At 39.3% G+C, this 16,802-nt stretch overlaps 1 non-coding gene across 1 annotated transcript; it reads left to right on the top strand.

Moving 5' to 3' along the window:
- Positions 1–15,911: 15,911 nt before the first annotated feature.
- LOC123851724 (U11 spliceosomal RNA) lies at positions 15,912–16,045 on the top strand. Its single transcript, XR_006792687.1, has one exon. It is a non-coding gene; the product is annotated as a U11 spliceosomal RNA (small nuclear RNA).
- Positions 16,046–16,802: the final 757 nt, after the last annotated feature.

The raw sequence follows: 16,802 nt of genomic DNA, 5'->3' as shown, positions 1-16,802 counted from the left end.
AACACAGTATCACATGGCCAGCCCCACATTTTCTGTCTGCTTCTTCAGAACTCTATTGCTCAGACTCTATACTATATAGTTCACATTGAGCATATATGAATAAAGAAAGGGCTCAGTTGATTCACTTACAGTTGGCCAAAGGTGTCAGCTTTGCTGTGGAAGATCCAAGTTTCTGTAAATATAGTAGGAAGTGGGGAGGGAAGCTAAGGAAATGAGAACTGCAATAGGATGCCATGTATTCTTGCAAACAACTCTCCAGAGCAGGGGGTTCTTGTATCCATGAAACTCCTAGGTACACTATGGAGAGGCCAAACACTGTAATATCCCCATGCAAAATCAAATATTTATACTTAATTGACTTTTTTGTTATTGTGAATGTTTAGAGCTTTCGTCAAATTATTGAAGGGGAAAAGGCTTCCCAGGAAGTTCTTACATGTATTTCCAACTCCTATCAACTTGTCTGTGCTGAATGTTTTCCATTGCCTACCCCCATACCCAAGCTTCCTATTTCTACATACTGCTTTGATTTGTATGGACTGCTTCAATGGGTCCCCTTGTCCTGTGGCTTCCAGGTGGGTCCAGCCAATGGGAGGCACCAACAGAAGATCAAAAACAGAGGTTGGAGAAGAGTTAGGACAGAGCATTTATTCCCCTGGCCTCCTCCCTGCCAGCTTGCCAGAGGTTTGTTGTACTCCTCAACTGAAGATCACAGATCCTGTCTTGAAGCCCTCTCCATATAGCTACCATCTTTCTCTGGGCTCTGGTAACTGCTCTGTCCCCTTGCCCCTTCAGGCCCAAGGACAGTAAGGGCTCCAGCAGTTAACATTCCCAGGGAACCTGATTGGTGTCTTTAAACCATGATCACACCTCAGTAAATATTAAGCTTTATTAAACTCTTCTCAAATTATCCAGTTTGAAAGAGTTATACACTTCCTATAGGACCCTACTAATAAATGGAGTCATAAAAAATTAAAAGGTGGAGGCAAGAGATAAGGATTTTGAAGTTATCTGCAAATAGGAAGTAATTGAGTAGGTGTGGACATTTTCAAAACCCAGCTTTAATGGCCGTATCATTCTCTCTGAGATGCCTTCATGTTCTACCAAGATTCATTGCCAGAAAAGGAAGGAACAAGACTATTTGATGGTTCCTAACTCTGACATAATTCCAATGGATCAACTGATGTACTTGCCTCCATAACAATGACAACTCTAGATTAAGAGGGAATCTTATAGCAATGGATATTTCAACACTCTTAATTCCATGGGATATCTCAAGAGGTTTTCTCATGCCACCTTGCTCAGTTGTTCAGGAGTTTATGAAGGTCCAGGACTGCTGAACAGTTATATCCAGGTATTGTTCCTTCTTGACAATTGATCAGTTGAGCAATGGGCTTCTTGGCACATGGCTTTATGGTGTTGGCCACTGATGGAGTTTTCTTCCAAAAAGCCTCTGACTCTCCCCCTCTACCTGTACTCCCTCCTTCTGACTCTACCCCTTTCCCTGTACTCCTTCCCTTCTTTTCTCCCCAGTCTGTGGAATCTGGGGCGGGAGAAAAAAAAAAGTAGGTTACAGATGCTTCCAAATCTTCTCTGTCTTACACCTGAACCTCTGGCTTTTGAGAAACTCAACAGTCAAGATTTGGACACCTTTTTTTCTCTGGTTACATTCTGACAACTTTCCTTAAAGCCATAGGTGACTCATGTCTAGCATCTTGGCTGGGAGGGACAGGGTCTTGGGGAAAACTTAATGAAGCACAGAAAGGGAAAATGCACAGGTTAATGTTTCAATACCTAATTAGTCATGATCACTTTAGGTTGGCTGTAGATGTCTTGAGCTTTCAGGGTCATTTAGACTGAGAAGTTCCTATTTTTTTCTGAACTGGCAGTAATTTTTTTTTTTTTAATAAGATTGTGGGGGCTGGACAATATAAAGGGAAAAAAACAGGGAGGACAATGAATTTCTGGGCGTTTCATATGTGTAGGAGGATTTCATTTGTAATTGAGGATACCATTTGGGAAGTCCTTAGCAATCTATCAGACAAGATGATTTGATCCAGAGATCTCACTTTTCTGAGTCAATTGAACATTTTCACATTTTTATGTTCCTAGTTTCACATCTAGCTGGTCATTCTAGAGATGTTGCAGTAGAGCTTGTAGCTGGCTAGGCATGTTCACCTAATATAATAGAAAAGACCAAGATATTGTCCTGACAATGATAAGCTGGTTCATTAAGTCCCTTGGGATTTTGCTGGGAAAGGCTGGGGAATTATACAGCAAAAACAGCATAGTGCTGTATGCAAAGAATCTGGTCTCAGGAAGAATGCTGTGTTCCATTTATTGCCTTTGTGCACCCAGACCTGATTATAGACTCCCTGGAGGTTTCACTTTGTAAACCATCTGGCCTATCATAAATGTTTGAATAATTCAGGGATGAGAGAAAGCACTTGCCCATTTCTTACAGTAAATTGGTGGAGTGTAGTAATCAATATGGAAGAATTTTTTTAGTTTTCCATTATTTTTCTTTGTGTAATACCCTGGCTAATGACGTTTGAGATTATGTAGGGGGGTAAGGGTAGATTGAATAAATACATCAGTTCCCTGTGAAATTGCTTATATTACAAGTAGATGATTGAGTCATTTGAGTCTTCTAGGAAGCGAATGCTGGATTGGAGATGTAGGAGTGCAAGAGGGGGAACATCTGTGAAAAATAAGAGGCTTGAAGCATGACTGGGCTGGAAGACCCTTAGATTTCAATGTGTATCTGACATAGTTTCAGCCAATCTAACAGAGAGCTCTGGAGGAAGGATTTCCCATTAGAGAAATTCTTTGTTGGGAAGAAGTGGCCAGGGCCTTGTTAATTATTAGGTAGGGCCTACCCAGGAACTCTGTGGTCTCCTTTCAAAAAGTGAGATGGATCATGAATGTGCTAATAGCTGGAGGCTGTCAGATAATGTCACTCTTTTCAGCTGAACTGCAAGTTCTTGCTTGAAGGGAGACTTGAATGGTGCACCTCTGTAGCTGCCACAATGATCTGCTGAATTTAGTAGTAGAAATGCTTTGGTTATTTTATTCTGTCATTCATCTCACTTCACAAACTTTTGATCCTGTGGCTATTGAATGGCATGAATAACATATATAGAAGTCTGAACCTTCAGATAAATAGGGTGTTCTTTATGCAGCCTTATTATGAAAGTAAGTCATTTGGAAGTGGAAATAATGCATATAGAGTAGGACCCTTCTCTAAAGAATGACAGTGTCCAAGAGTCCTAAGAACCAAGGGAATGTAGGATTCAGAATATCTTTGGAAAGAACACTTCAAATTATGGCAGTGTGGCAGATCCAGAGGTGAAGGCCTCTAAACAATCTTACCCATAGCCACCAAGAGTACTTGTGCCATAAAATGATGTCTGTCATATAAACCTGCCATTTACAGAACTGACTGGAGCCTTAGGAATACTCATGGCCAATATAAATGATTTCTCAAGTATTTGACCTTATAGTGGATATGTGTTTCCATGGAGGCTTTCATCCTATTTACTCTGTGACACATTAAGGCTTTGGGGCTCTCTGCTGAGAAAAAAAATCTTCATAATAACCTGGTTCCTTGAAGACCATTTCCCAACTTCTGAGAAACTTTGCTTCTACTTATTTGGCTTCAGAGTTACCAACCTCTATGGTTACTAGCAAAGGCCCTTCCAGGGAAACTCCCCTTATGCCCATCCCCTACCCCTAATGTAACATAACTCGTGTCAGTTAATCTCCTCTAATTCTATGGTATGGTAATTTGTGCAGGCTCATTCCTCATAGTCTAATTGACTCCTAGCCTGGCATAGAAGAATTTGGTCAACCCATTCCAGTTGGTGTACGAAGAATAGGACTAATGCTAGGCTAATATTATTGATGATACCTCATAATTAGTGAGCACTCAATATTTTCCAGGTGCTGTATATATATGGCATATACAATTATCCTTGTTTTACATATGAGAAACTAGAGATTTGATAGATTAAGTAACTTGTCCTAATTCACCCCAGCTAATAAAAGGTAGAGCTGAGACTCAAACCCAGGATCGTAATCACTACGCTGATGCAGAGTCTGTAGGTCATCTCAGTCATATGGAATGAATCTCCCTTTCAGAAGATTCAGGAAATAGTAAAAGACAAGGAGTAAATAATTTAGATGGGAGTCACAAGACTTAAAACTTAATTCTATTGGAGAAGAAATATATTTGAACAGCCATAAAAATGGAGGTGGCAGTGACAGGCAAACTAGTCAGAGAATGTCATGGTAGAGGAGAACTGCTCATGAAGGAGGTCTGCCTTAACCCACAAGGGCATTCACTCCAAGGCACGTTCTGGCAGTCAGTTATTTTACTTCCTGCCTGGGCCTAGAAAGAGTGTCATGACAAAGCATGGTCAGCATGCAACAGGGGTACATGAAAGGTCCTAATATTGGGAACCTAGCTATGCAAAATCTATGGCAGAAACCCAGTTCCAGCCAAGCCACAAATCAAGTCTTGAGGAGTTAAGAAAGATAAGGAGGAGCAAGCAGGTGATACAAGTCCAAGCTGGTTGGTAGGTAAGATACAGAAACCAGAAAGTCAGAGCTTACAAGCAACCAACATCAACAAATAAGTTGGATGTTGATTCAAGATAGAAGCTGCATGGCCTCTTCTATTTCCAGCCTCCCTTTTATTTTTATTTTTTTTGGAGGGAGGGAACTAAGCTACCAATTTTATTAAATTCATTTTCTTTTTTTATTATGTTATGTTAGTCACCATACAGTACATCATTAGTTTTTGATGTAGTGTCCAATGATTCACTATTTGAAAATAACGCCCAGTGCTCATTACAACACATACTCTCCTTAATACCCATCACCTGGCTACCCCATCCCCCCACTCCCTCCCCTCTGAAACCCTCAGATTTTTTCCTGGAGTCCATAGTCTCTCATAGTTTGTCTTCCCCTCTGGCTTCTCCCCCTTCAGTTTTCCCTTCCTTTCCCTAATGTCCTCCGGGCTCTTCCTTATGTTCCACATATGAGTGAAACCATATGGTACTTGTCTTTCTCTGCTTGACTTATTTCACTTAGGATAATCCCCTCCAGTTCCATCCATGTCGATGCAAATGGTGGGTATTCATTATTTCTGATGGCTGAGTAATATTCCATTGTATATATGAACCACATCTTCTTTATCCATTCATCTGTTGAAGGGCATCTCGGCTCCCTCCACAGTTTGGCTATTGTGGACATTGCTGCTGTGAACATTGGGGTAGCACATTGGACTTCCATTCTCCCTTTTAAATCAGACCTCCTGAAGCCAGCAGGCTGGATTGTAGTTAGAAAACAAGAAGCCTACTGGTGATTCCCAACCTTGTGTACAGAGAATTACTTTCATGCTTCAGATATTGTGATATTCTCAATATGACTTGTAGTTTATTCTTCTTTTACATATATCTGCTATGATTTTAGTCATGTTTTATAGAAAAAAGAAGCAAATACAGTGGGTTTTTTTTTCTTTCAAATACAGTACTTATATTTTACATTAGGTAAAATTCAGCCATCATACCAATGTCAAAATGGGTCTTGGGGGGTGCCTGGGTGGTTCAGTCAGTTATGCGTCTGCCTTCAGCTCACGTCATGATCCCAGGGTCCTAGGATTGAGCCCTGCCTTGGGCTCCCTACTTGGTGGGGAGCCTGCTTCTCCCTCACCCTCTGCCTGCTGCTCCCCCTGCTTGTGTGCTCTCTCTCTCTCTGTCAAATAAATAAATAAAATCTTTAAAAAATGGGTCTTGGTTTTCAATGAATTAATTCTTCACAAGAAAGATAAAAAAATACAACTTTGAGTTTACCAAAATTGAATTAACAAGGTTAAGAAGTTGAGTAATAGAGCTAGAAAGAGATATAATTTTTTGTGAGAAATAAATTTTGATTCAAAATATAATTTGAATGTAAATAGAACCAGACAGAGGATCAGAGATGGGGGCCATTGCAAGAGTTTTGAGAAAGGGCAGGTTAAGCACTACTAATTTTTTTATTTTTTAAAATTTAAATTCAATTAGATAACATATAGTTCATCATTAGTTTTTGATGCAGTTCAATGATTATTAGTTGCATATAACACCCAGTGCTCATCACATCACAAACCCTCCTTAATGCCCATCACCCAGTTACCCCATCCCTCACCCCCCTCTCCTCCAGCATCCCTCAGTTTGTTTCCCAGAGTCAGGAGTCTCTCATGGTTTGTCTCCCTCTCTGATTTCTTCCCATTCAGTTTCCCTCCCTTCCCCTATGATCCTCTGCGGCAGGTTAAGCACTACTTAACTTGGAGCAAGCATTTATACTCAAGTGAAAGAACAACATCCTTCAAACTATGCTGTCCCCAGAAAATGAGAGTGAATCTAACCTCTCTAGTTGTTCTCTAAGTTGGACCTGGCCATCACAACCATCAGGAAAGTACAAGAATCAGGCCAAGAACTTGGACTTCATGTTTTGGGAACCAAATGATATGAAATAACAGATTCTGCTGACTTTTTACTGAATATCTCTTTCATTCTCTCTTTCTTGTCTTTCTCCCTCTTCTCTTTGTCTCCAGCCTTCCCTACTTCAACCCTTGACTCTTTGGTAATGAATCCCAGAGTAGTTAATACATTCTATTCCAAATGGCTTTGGCGTCCTGATAGTGATTGCTTTTAGCAGACATTCTTCTTTCCAAATATGTGTCATCAATAAATATTTTTAGAAGAAGAGTGGATTGAAGGTTGAAAGAAACCTCAGTCCAACAGTATTCTATTCTCTTTTGCTCCATTTAAGAATTATTAGTACTTGTTAAGCACTATGTTCTTCTCTTACTGAATCTAGTTTTGTCCTTGCCTGAGCCCCATTTTTCATCTTATTTCCTACTGGACTATAAATTTTTTGAGGGCAAAGTTTGTATCTTATTCATCTCTACTTTTCCAGGCCCTAAAGAAGCACTAATGCTTAGCAAAGTATTACTGAATGAATACTATCTTATTCTGGCCTCACCACAGTATTTCTTCTTAAAAAATCATTTATTTATTTATTAATTTATTAAGTTTTCATTTAAATTCCAGTTAGTTAACATACACTGTAATATTTATTTCAGGTATACAATTTAGTGATTCAGTACTTCCATCCAACACCCAGTGCTTAACCTGCACTTTCTCAAAACTCTTGCAATGGCCCCCAACTCTGATCCTCTGTCTGGTTCTCTCTCTCATTCTCTCTCTCTCTCTCTCTCTATATATATATATATATATATTCTTTTTTTATTATTATATTATGTTAATCACCATACATTACATCATTAGTTTTTGATGTAGTGTTCCATGATTCATTGTTTGCTTTTAACACCCACTGCTCCATGCAGAATATGCCCTCCTTAATACCCATCACCAGGCTAACCCATCCCCACGTCCCCTCCCCTCTAGAACCCTCAGTTTGTTTTTCAGAGTCCATTCTCTCATGGTTCGTCTCTGCCTCCAATTCCCCTTCATTCTTCCCCTCCTGCTATCTTCTTCTTCTTCTTCTTCTTTTTTTTTTTTTTTAACAAATAATGTATTATTTGTTTCAGAGGTACAGGTCTGTGATTCAACAGTCTTACACAATTCACAGGACTCACCATAGCACATACCCTCCCCAATGTCTATCACCCAGGCACCTCAGCCCTCCCACTTCCCATGACTCCAGCAACCCTCAGTTTGTTTCCTGAGATTAAGAATTCCTCATATCAGTGAGATCATATGATACATGTCTCTCTCTGATTGACTTATTTCGCTCAGCATAATACCCTCCAGTTCCATCCACGTCATTGCAAATGGCAAGATCTCATTCCTTTTGATGGCTGCATAATATTCCATTGTATATATATACCACTTCTTCTTTATCCATTCATCTGTTGATGGACATCTTGGCTCTTTCCACAGTTTGGCTATTGTGGACATTCCTGCTATAAACATCAGGGTGCACATACCCCTTCGTATCCCTACATTTGTATCTTTGGGGTAAATACCCAGTAGTGCAATTGCTGGATCGTATGGTAGCTCTATTTTCAACTTTTTAAGGAACCTCCATACTGTTTTTCAGAGTGGCTGCACCTGCTTGCATTCCCACCAACAGTGTAGGAAGGTTCCCCTTTCTCCGCATCCCCACCAACATCTGTCATTTCCTGACTTGTTAATTTTAGCCATTCTGACTGGTGTGAGGTGATATCTCATTGAGGTTTTGATTTGGATTTCCCTGACGCCGAGCAATGCTGAGCACTTTTTCATGTGTCTGTTGGCCATTTGGATGTCTTCTTTGGAAAAATGTCTGTTCATGCCTTCTGCCCATTTCTTGATTGCATTCTTTGTTCTTTGGGTGTTGAGTTTGATGAGTTCTTTATAGATTTTGGATACTAGCCCTTTAACTGATATGTCATTTGCAAATATCTTCTCCCATTCTGTCGGTTGTCTTTTGGTTTTGTTGACTGTTTCCTTTGCTGTGCAAAAGCTTTTTATCTTGATGAAGTCCCAATAGTTCATTTTTGCCCTCGCTTCCCTTGCCTTTGGCAATGTTTCTAGGAAGAAGTTGCTGCAGTTGAGGTCGAAGAAGTTGCTGCCTGGGTTCTTTAGGATTTTGATAGACTCCTGTCTAACATTTAGGTCTTTCAACCATTTTGAGTCCATTTTTGAGTGTGGTGTAAGGAAATGGTCCAGTTTCATTGTTCTGCATGTGGCTGTCCAATTTTCCCAACACCATTTGTTGAAGAGACTGTCTTTTTTCCATTGGACATTCTTTTTCTGCTTTGTCGAAGATGAGTTGACCATAAAGTTGAGGGTCCATTTCTGGGCTCTCTATTCTGTTCCACTGATCTATGTGTCTGTTTTTGTGCCAGTACCATACTGTCTTGATGATGACAGCTTTGTAATAGAGCTTGAAGTCCGGAATTGTATTGCTGCCAGCTTTTCTTTTCTTTTTCAACATTCCTCTGGCTATTCGGGGTCTTTTCTGGTTCCATACAAATTTTAGGATTATTTGTTCCATTTCTTTGAAAAGAGTGGATGGTATTTTGATGGGGGGATTGCATTGAATTTGTAGATTGCTCTAGGTAGCATTGACATTTTCACAATATTTGTTCTTCCAATCCATGAGCATGGAACATTTTTTCATTTCTTTGTGTCTTCCTCAATTTCTTTCATGAGTATTTTATAGATTTATATTTTATAGATTCTTTGCCTCTTTGGTTAGATTTATTCCCAGGTATCTTATGGTTTTGGGTGTGATTGTAAATGGGATCAACTCTTTAATTTCTCTTTCTTCTGTCTTGTTGTTGGTGTATAGAAATGCCACTGATTTCTGTGCATTGATTTTATATCCTGCCACTTTACTGAATTCCTGTATGAGTTCTAGCAGTTTTGGGGTGGAGTCTTTGGGGTTTTCCACATACAGTATCATATCATCGGCAAAGAGTGAGAGTTTGACTTCTTCTTTGCCAATTCAGACGCATTTTATTTCTTTTTATTGTCTGATTGTGGAGGCTAGGACTTCTAGTACTATGTTGAATAGCAGTGGTGATAGTGGACATCCCTGCCGTGTTCCTGACCTTAGGAGGAAAGATCTCAGTTTTTCCCCATTGAGAATGATATTTGCTGTGGGTTTTTCACAGATGGCTTTTAAGATATTGAGGTATGTACCCTCTATCCCTATACTCTGAAGAGTTTTGATCAAGAAAGGATGCTATACTTTGTTAAATGCTTTTTCTGCATCTATTGAGAGGATCATATGGTTCTTGTTCTTTCTTTTATTAATGTATTGTTTCACACTGATTGATTTGCGGATGTTGAACCAACCTTGCAGCCCAGGGATAAATCCCACTTGGTCGTGGTGAATAATCCTTTTAATGTACTGTTGGATCCTATTGGCTAGTATTTTGGTGAGAATTTTGCATCCATGTTCATCAGGGATATTGGTCTGTAATTCTCCTTTTTGATGGGGTCTTTGTCTGGTTTTGGGATCAAGGTAATGCTGGCCTCATAAAATGCGTTTGGAAGTTTTCCTTCCATTCCTATTTTTTGGAACAGTTTCAGAAGAATAGGTATTAATTCTTCTTAAATGTTTGGTAGAATTCCCCTGGGAAGCCATCTGGCCCTGGGCTTTTGTTTGTTGGGAGATTTTTGATGACTGCTTCAATTTCCTTAGTGGTTATAGGTCTGTTCAGGTTTTCTATTTTTTCCTGGTTCAGTTTTGGTAGTTGATACATCTCTAGGAATGCATCCATTTCTTCCAGGTTATCTAATTTGCTGGCATATAGTTGCCATAATATGTTCTTATAATTGTTTGTATTTCTTTGGTGTTGGTTGTGATCTCTCCTCTTTCATTCATGATTTTATTTATTGGGGTCCTTTCTCTTTTCTTTTTGATAAGTCTGGCCAGAGGTTTATCAATATTATTAATTCTTTCAAAGAACCATCTCCTGGTTTCATTGACATGTTCTACTGTTCTTTTGGTTTCTATTTCATTGATTTCTGCTCTGATCTTTATGATTTCTCTTCTCCTGCTGGGTTTAGGCTTTATTTGCTGTTCTTTCTCCAGCTCCTTTAGGTGTAGGTTTAGGTTGTGTATTTGAGACCCTCCTTGTTTCTTGAGAAAGGCTTGTATTGCTATATACTTTCCTCTTAGGACTGCCTTTGCTGCATCCCCAAGATTTTGAACAGTTGTGTTTTCATTTTCATTTGTTTCCATGAATTTTTTTTCTTCTTTAATTTCCTGGTTGACCCATGCATTCCTTAGTAGGATGCTCTTTAGCCTCCATGTATTTGAGTTCTTTCCAATTTTCCTCTTGTGATTGAGTTCTAGTTTCAAAGCCTTGTGGTCTGAAAATATGCAGGGAATGATCCCAATCTTTTGGTACCAGTTGAGACCTGATTTGTGACCTAGGATGTGATCTATTCTGGAGAATGTTCTATGGGGACTAGAGAAGAATGTGTATTCCGTTGCTTTGGGATGGAATGTTCTGAATATATCTGTGAAGTCCATTTGTTCCAGTGTGTCATTTAGTGTCTTTATTTCCTTGTAGATCTTTTGCTCAGATGATCTGTCCATTTCAGTGAGGGGGGGTGTTAAAGTCCCCCACTGTTACTGTATTGTTGATGTGTTTCTTTGCTTTTGTTATTAATTGGCTTATATAATTGGTGCTCCCATGTTAGGGGCATAGATATTTACAATTGTTAGATCTTCTTGTTGGATAGACCCTTTAAGTGTGATATAGTGTCCTTCCTCATCTCTTATTACAGGCTTTGGTTTAAAATCTAATTTGTCTGATATAAGGATTGCCACCCCAGCTTTCTTTTGGTGTCCATTAGCCTGGTAAATGGTTTTCCACCCCCTCACTTTCAATCTGGGAAATGAGTCTCTTGCAGACAGCATATCGATGGGTGTTGTTTTTTTATCCAATCTGATAGCCTGTGTCTTTTGATTAGGGCATTTAGCCCATTTACATTCAGGGTAACTATTGAAAGATAGGAATTTAGTGCCATTGTATTGCCTGTAAGGTGACTGTTACTGTATATTGTCTGTGTTCCTTTCTGGTCTATGTTGCTTTTAGGGTCTCTCTTTGCTTAGAGGACCCCTTTCAAGATTTCTTGTAGGGCTGGTTTTGTGTTTGCAAATTCCTTTAGTTTTTGATTGTCCTGGAAGCTTTTTATCTCTCCTTCAATTTTCAATGACAGCCTAGCTGAATATAGTATTCTTGGCTGCATATTTTTCTCATTTAGTGCTCTGAAGATATCCTGCCAGTCTTTTCTGGCCTGCCAGGTCTCTGTGGATAGATCTGTTGCCAATCTAATGTTTCTACCATTGTAGGTTACAGATCTCTTCTCCCAAGCTGCTCTCCAGATTTTCTCTTTGTCTCTGAGACTCATAAGTTTTACTATTAGATGTCAGGGAGTTGACCTATTTTTATTGATTTTTGAGAGAGGTTCTCTGTGCCTCCTAGATTTTGATGCCTGTTTCCTTCCCCAAATTAGGGAAGTTCTCTGCTATAATTTGCTCCAGTATACCTTCTGCCCCTCTCTCTCTTTCTTCTTCTTCTGTGATCCCAATTATTCTAATGTTGTTTCATCTTATGGTATCGCTTATCTCTCGAATTCTGCCCTTGTGATCCAGTAATTGTTTATCTCTCTCTTTCTCAGCTTCTTTATTTTCCATCATTTGCTCTATATCACTAATTCTCTCTTCTGCCTCATTTATCCTAGCAGTTAGAGCTTCCATTTTTGATTGCACCTCATTAATAGTCTTTCTGATTTCAACTTGGTTAGATTTTAGTTCTTTTATTTCTCCAGAAGGGGTTTCTCTAATTTTTTCCATGCTTTTTTTCAAGCCCAGCTAGTATCTTTAAAATCATCATTCTGAACTCTAGTTCCAACATCTACTAATGTCCATATTGATTAGGTCCTTGGCTGTCGGTACTGCCTCTTGTTCTTTTTGTTGAGGTGATTTTTTCCATCCTGTCATTTTGTCCAGAGGAGAATAGATGAATGAGTGAACAAAATGCTAACAGGGTAACAACAACCCCAGAAAAATATACACTAAACAAATCAGAAAAGACATGAAACCGGGGGGAAAGAAAGGGAAGGAAAGAAAAAAGAGAAAAAGAAAAAGATACAAACAAACAAACAAAAACAAAACAATACAAAAAAACCAGAATATGATCAAGTATGATCAGGCTGGTGCATAGATCAGTGCCACACACTAGATTTTGGGCGTATTTTTGTCTGTTAGAAGAAACTGCCTCCCAAATTTTTAAAGAAAGAAAAACTTACATATTTACAAAAATAAGGGTTAATAGAATGAAAGGATGGAATATGACTGTAAAGATGAAAATTATAAAAGATTTTATTAACAATTGATACAATAAGAAGTTGGTTGAAAAAAGAATGAATAGGATTAAAAAAAAAAAAGGGGAGAGAATATGATGAATCAGGAGACTAGAACAAAGCCATATACTAGAGATTTAGGGTATATTTTGATCTGTTAGAAGAAACTGTATCCCAAAATTTTAAAGAGAGAACAACATATATATATATATATATATATATACCAAAAATAAGGGTAACGAATATGAAGGGATAGAATATGACTCTAAAAATGAAAAATAAAAAAGATTTTTAAAAAAAGGGATTGATAAGATATTGGTTGAAAAAGGGAAAAAGAAAAATTCAAAAAAAAGTTAAAAAAATTAACTTTGAAAGACTAAAGAATCATGGGAAAAAAGCCATGAATTCTATGTGCAGTATTCCCCTAGCACTGGAGTTCTGCTGTTCTCATTGATCGGTAAACTTGGTCTTGGCTGGCTGTTCTTGCTGATCTTCTGGGGGAGGATCCTGTTGCTGTGGTTCCCAAATATCTTTGCCAGAGGGGGAATTGCCCAGCCCTTGCCTGGTTGTGCTAAGTAATCTGCTCGGGTTTGCTCTCGGGAGCTTTTGTTCCCTGCAAGCTTTCTGTACAGCTTTGGAGGATGAGTGTGAAAATGGTGGCCTCCCAATCTCCACCTGGCTGAGCTGAGAACTTGGGGGCCCCACTCCTCAGTGAGCCCCCAGGGAAAAGCAGTCAGTCACTCCCGTCTCCCCAGTCTCCGGCCGCACTCTGTGCTCACCCAGCCTGTGACTGACCATTTCTATCTCTGGCACCCAACCCGGTGTGGAGTCTCCTAACCCAGCAGATCCCTGTGTTGCGCTCCTGCACCGCTCCTCCCGGGGGAGGAAGGGGAGTCTCCACGGATCTGCCACTTGTTGGGTCCCTGCTGGAGGAGCAGTGGTCTGACTGTGCCATGGATCATGGTTTATGGCAACCCCGAGCTGAAAGCCTGCTCCTCGGCTCCCTCTCTGCAGCTGGCATCCCTGCTCCGATACCTGGGAGCTCTGCCACACTCAGGCACCCCCAGTCTTTCTGTGACCCTGAGGGTCCTGAGACCACACTGTCCCAGCGCAGGTTCCACCCCCTGCTTAGCCACTGGAGTGACATCCCTCAGCGGAGTAGACTTCTAAAAGTTCCAATTTTGTGCTCTGCTGCTCTATCACTTGCCAGAAGCGGCCGAGGGAGGCCCCCTCCCCCACCATCTATCCTCCGAGTATCACCTGGGATTCACTTTGCAGGTCCTACCTTCCAGAAAGTGGTTGCTTTTCTGTTCAGAGAGTTGCTGCTTTTCTTTTCTCTGATCTCTTGTTGAGTTCGTAGGTGTTCAGAATGGTTTGCTCCCTATCCAACTGAATTCCTGGGACCAGACGAAATCCAGGTCTCCTACTCCTCTGCTGTCTTGCTCCTCTCTCTATATATTCTTTATCCATTAATCAGTTGATGGACATTTGGGTCTGTATAATTTGGCTATTGCTGATAATATTGCTATAAGTATTGTGGTGCATGCATGTATCCCTTCAAATTAGCATTTTTGGATGCTTTGGGTAAATAATAGTACAATTACTGGATAATAGGGTGGTTCTATTTTTAACTTTTTGAAACACCTCCATACTGTTTCCCAGAGTGGCTGCACCAGTTTGCATTCCCACCAACAGTGTAAGAGGTTTCCCGTTTCACTACCTCCTTGCCAACACTTTCTTGTGTTGTTAATTTTAGCCATTTTGACAGGTGTGAGGTGATATCTCCTTGTAGTTTTGACTTGTATTTCCCTGATGATTTAGCCATTTTGACAGGTGTGAGGTGATATCTCCTTGTAGTTTTCTTTTGTTTTTCCCTGTTGATGAGTGATGTTGAACATCTTTTCATGTGCTTATTGGCCATCTGTATGTCTTCTTTGGAAAAATGTCTATTCATGTCTTCTGCCCATTTTTTGGCTGGATGATTTTTTTGGGGGTGTTGAGTTTTATAAGTTCTTTATGTATTTTGGACACTAAACCTTTATCAGTAACATCACAGGATACAAAATCAATGTAGAGAAATCTGTTGCATTTCCATATAGCAAAAATGAAGCAGTAGAAAGAGAAATCAAGGAATCAATCCCATTTACAATTGCACCAAAAGCCATAAGAAACCTAGGAATAAACTTAACCAAAGAGGTAAGAGATCTGTATTCTAAAAACTGTAGAATACTTATGAAAGAAATTGAAGATGACACAAAGAAATGGAAAAACATTCCATGTTCACAGATTGGGAGAACAAATATCATTAAAATGTCTATATTACCCAAAGTAATCTACACATTTAATGCAATCTATATCAAAATACCACCAGCATTTTTCACAGAGCTAGAATAAACCATCCTAAAATTTGTATGGAGCCACAAAAGACCCAGATAGCCAAAGCAACCTTGACAAAGAAAAGCAAAGGTGGAGGCATCAAAATTCCGACTTTAATTTATATTACAAAGCTATAGTGATCAAAACAGTATGGTACTGGCACACACACACACAAAAACACCATACATCAATGGAACAGAATAGAAAACCCAGAAATGAATCCACAACTATATGGTCAATTAATCTTCAACAAAACAGGAAAGACTATCCAATGGGAAAAGGACAGTCTCTTCAACAAACGATGTTGGGAAAACTGGACAGCAACATACGAAAGAATGAAACTGGACAACTTTCTTACACCACACACTAAAATAAATTCAAAATGGATGAAAGACCTAAATGTGAGACAAGAAACCATTAAAATCCTAGAGGAGAACACAGGCAGTAATCTCTTTGACATCAACCACAGCAACTTCTTACTAGATATAGCTCCTGAAGCAAGGGAAGCAAAAGCAAAAATAAACAATTGAGACTTCATCAAAATAAAAAAAAACCTTCTGCACAGTGAAGGAAACAATCAACAAAACTAAATAGCAGCCTACAGAATCGGAGAAGATATTTGCAACACAGTATTTCTATCTTTAAAATGGTCAAGTAGTAAAAAAGGACTTCTGTTGTGAGTGGCACATGTAGGGCAGCTCCATTGCTCTTCTTGCAGAATTGACATCAAGAGATTTCAGAAGCATAATTTTTTGGTACCTGTGCAACTAGTGATTGTTGGTCCCAGTGCCCCCTTCGATAAAATAAAATACAGATTCAAGGGATACATGCACCCCAGTGTTTATAGCAGCATTATAAACAATAGCCAAACTATGGAGAGAGCCCAAATATCCATCGACTGATGAATGGGTACAGAAGATGTGGTATACATACAATGAATATTAGTCAGCCATCAAAAAGAATGAAATCTTGCCATTTGCAGTGACATGGATGGAAAACAGATGAACATATGGGAAGGGGAAAAATAAAAAAGGAGAGAGGGAAACAAGCCATAAGAAACTCTCAAAGATAGAGAACAAACTGAGGGTCTGAGGAGTGAGATGGGTGGGGGATGGGCTAGATGGGTGATGTGTATTAAGGAGGGCACCTGTTATGATGAGCACTGGGTGTTGTATGTAAATGATGAAACACTGAATTCTATTCCAGAAACCAATATTGCACTGTATGTTAACTACCTAAAATTTAATTAAAAAAAAAAAACAGAAAAATAAATTAGCCAACTTTCACCTGAACTACTATTTGGTTCAAGGGATACTTGGAAGGTTGAGCTAAAAATAATCAGATATGGAAGGGTGAGAGAGGTAAAAAGAACCATGGATGACTCAAAAATTAAAGTGTCAATAACTGAGGTGGAAACAGGAACAGACACAGGCAGAGGAAAGATGAAGTTTTGATATGAGTTTAAAGGATATGTAGTACATCAGAGTCAAGATCATATTCTCTAGGAAGTTGGATAGGAAAGATAGTTCAGGAAAGAACATGGTAGATAAA

The sequence above is a fragment of the Mirounga angustirostris genome, unplaced genomic scaffold (genome assembly GCF_029215605.1).
Source record: "Mirounga angustirostris isolate CCGP_5_RB_7025 unplaced genomic scaffold, mMirAng1.0.hap1 SCAF_11, whole genome shotgun sequence".
NCBI classification, from domain to species: domain Eukaryota; kingdom Metazoa; phylum Chordata; class Mammalia; order Carnivora; family Phocidae; genus Mirounga; species Mirounga angustirostris.
This window is presented reverse-complemented; position numbering and strand designations above follow the sequence as displayed.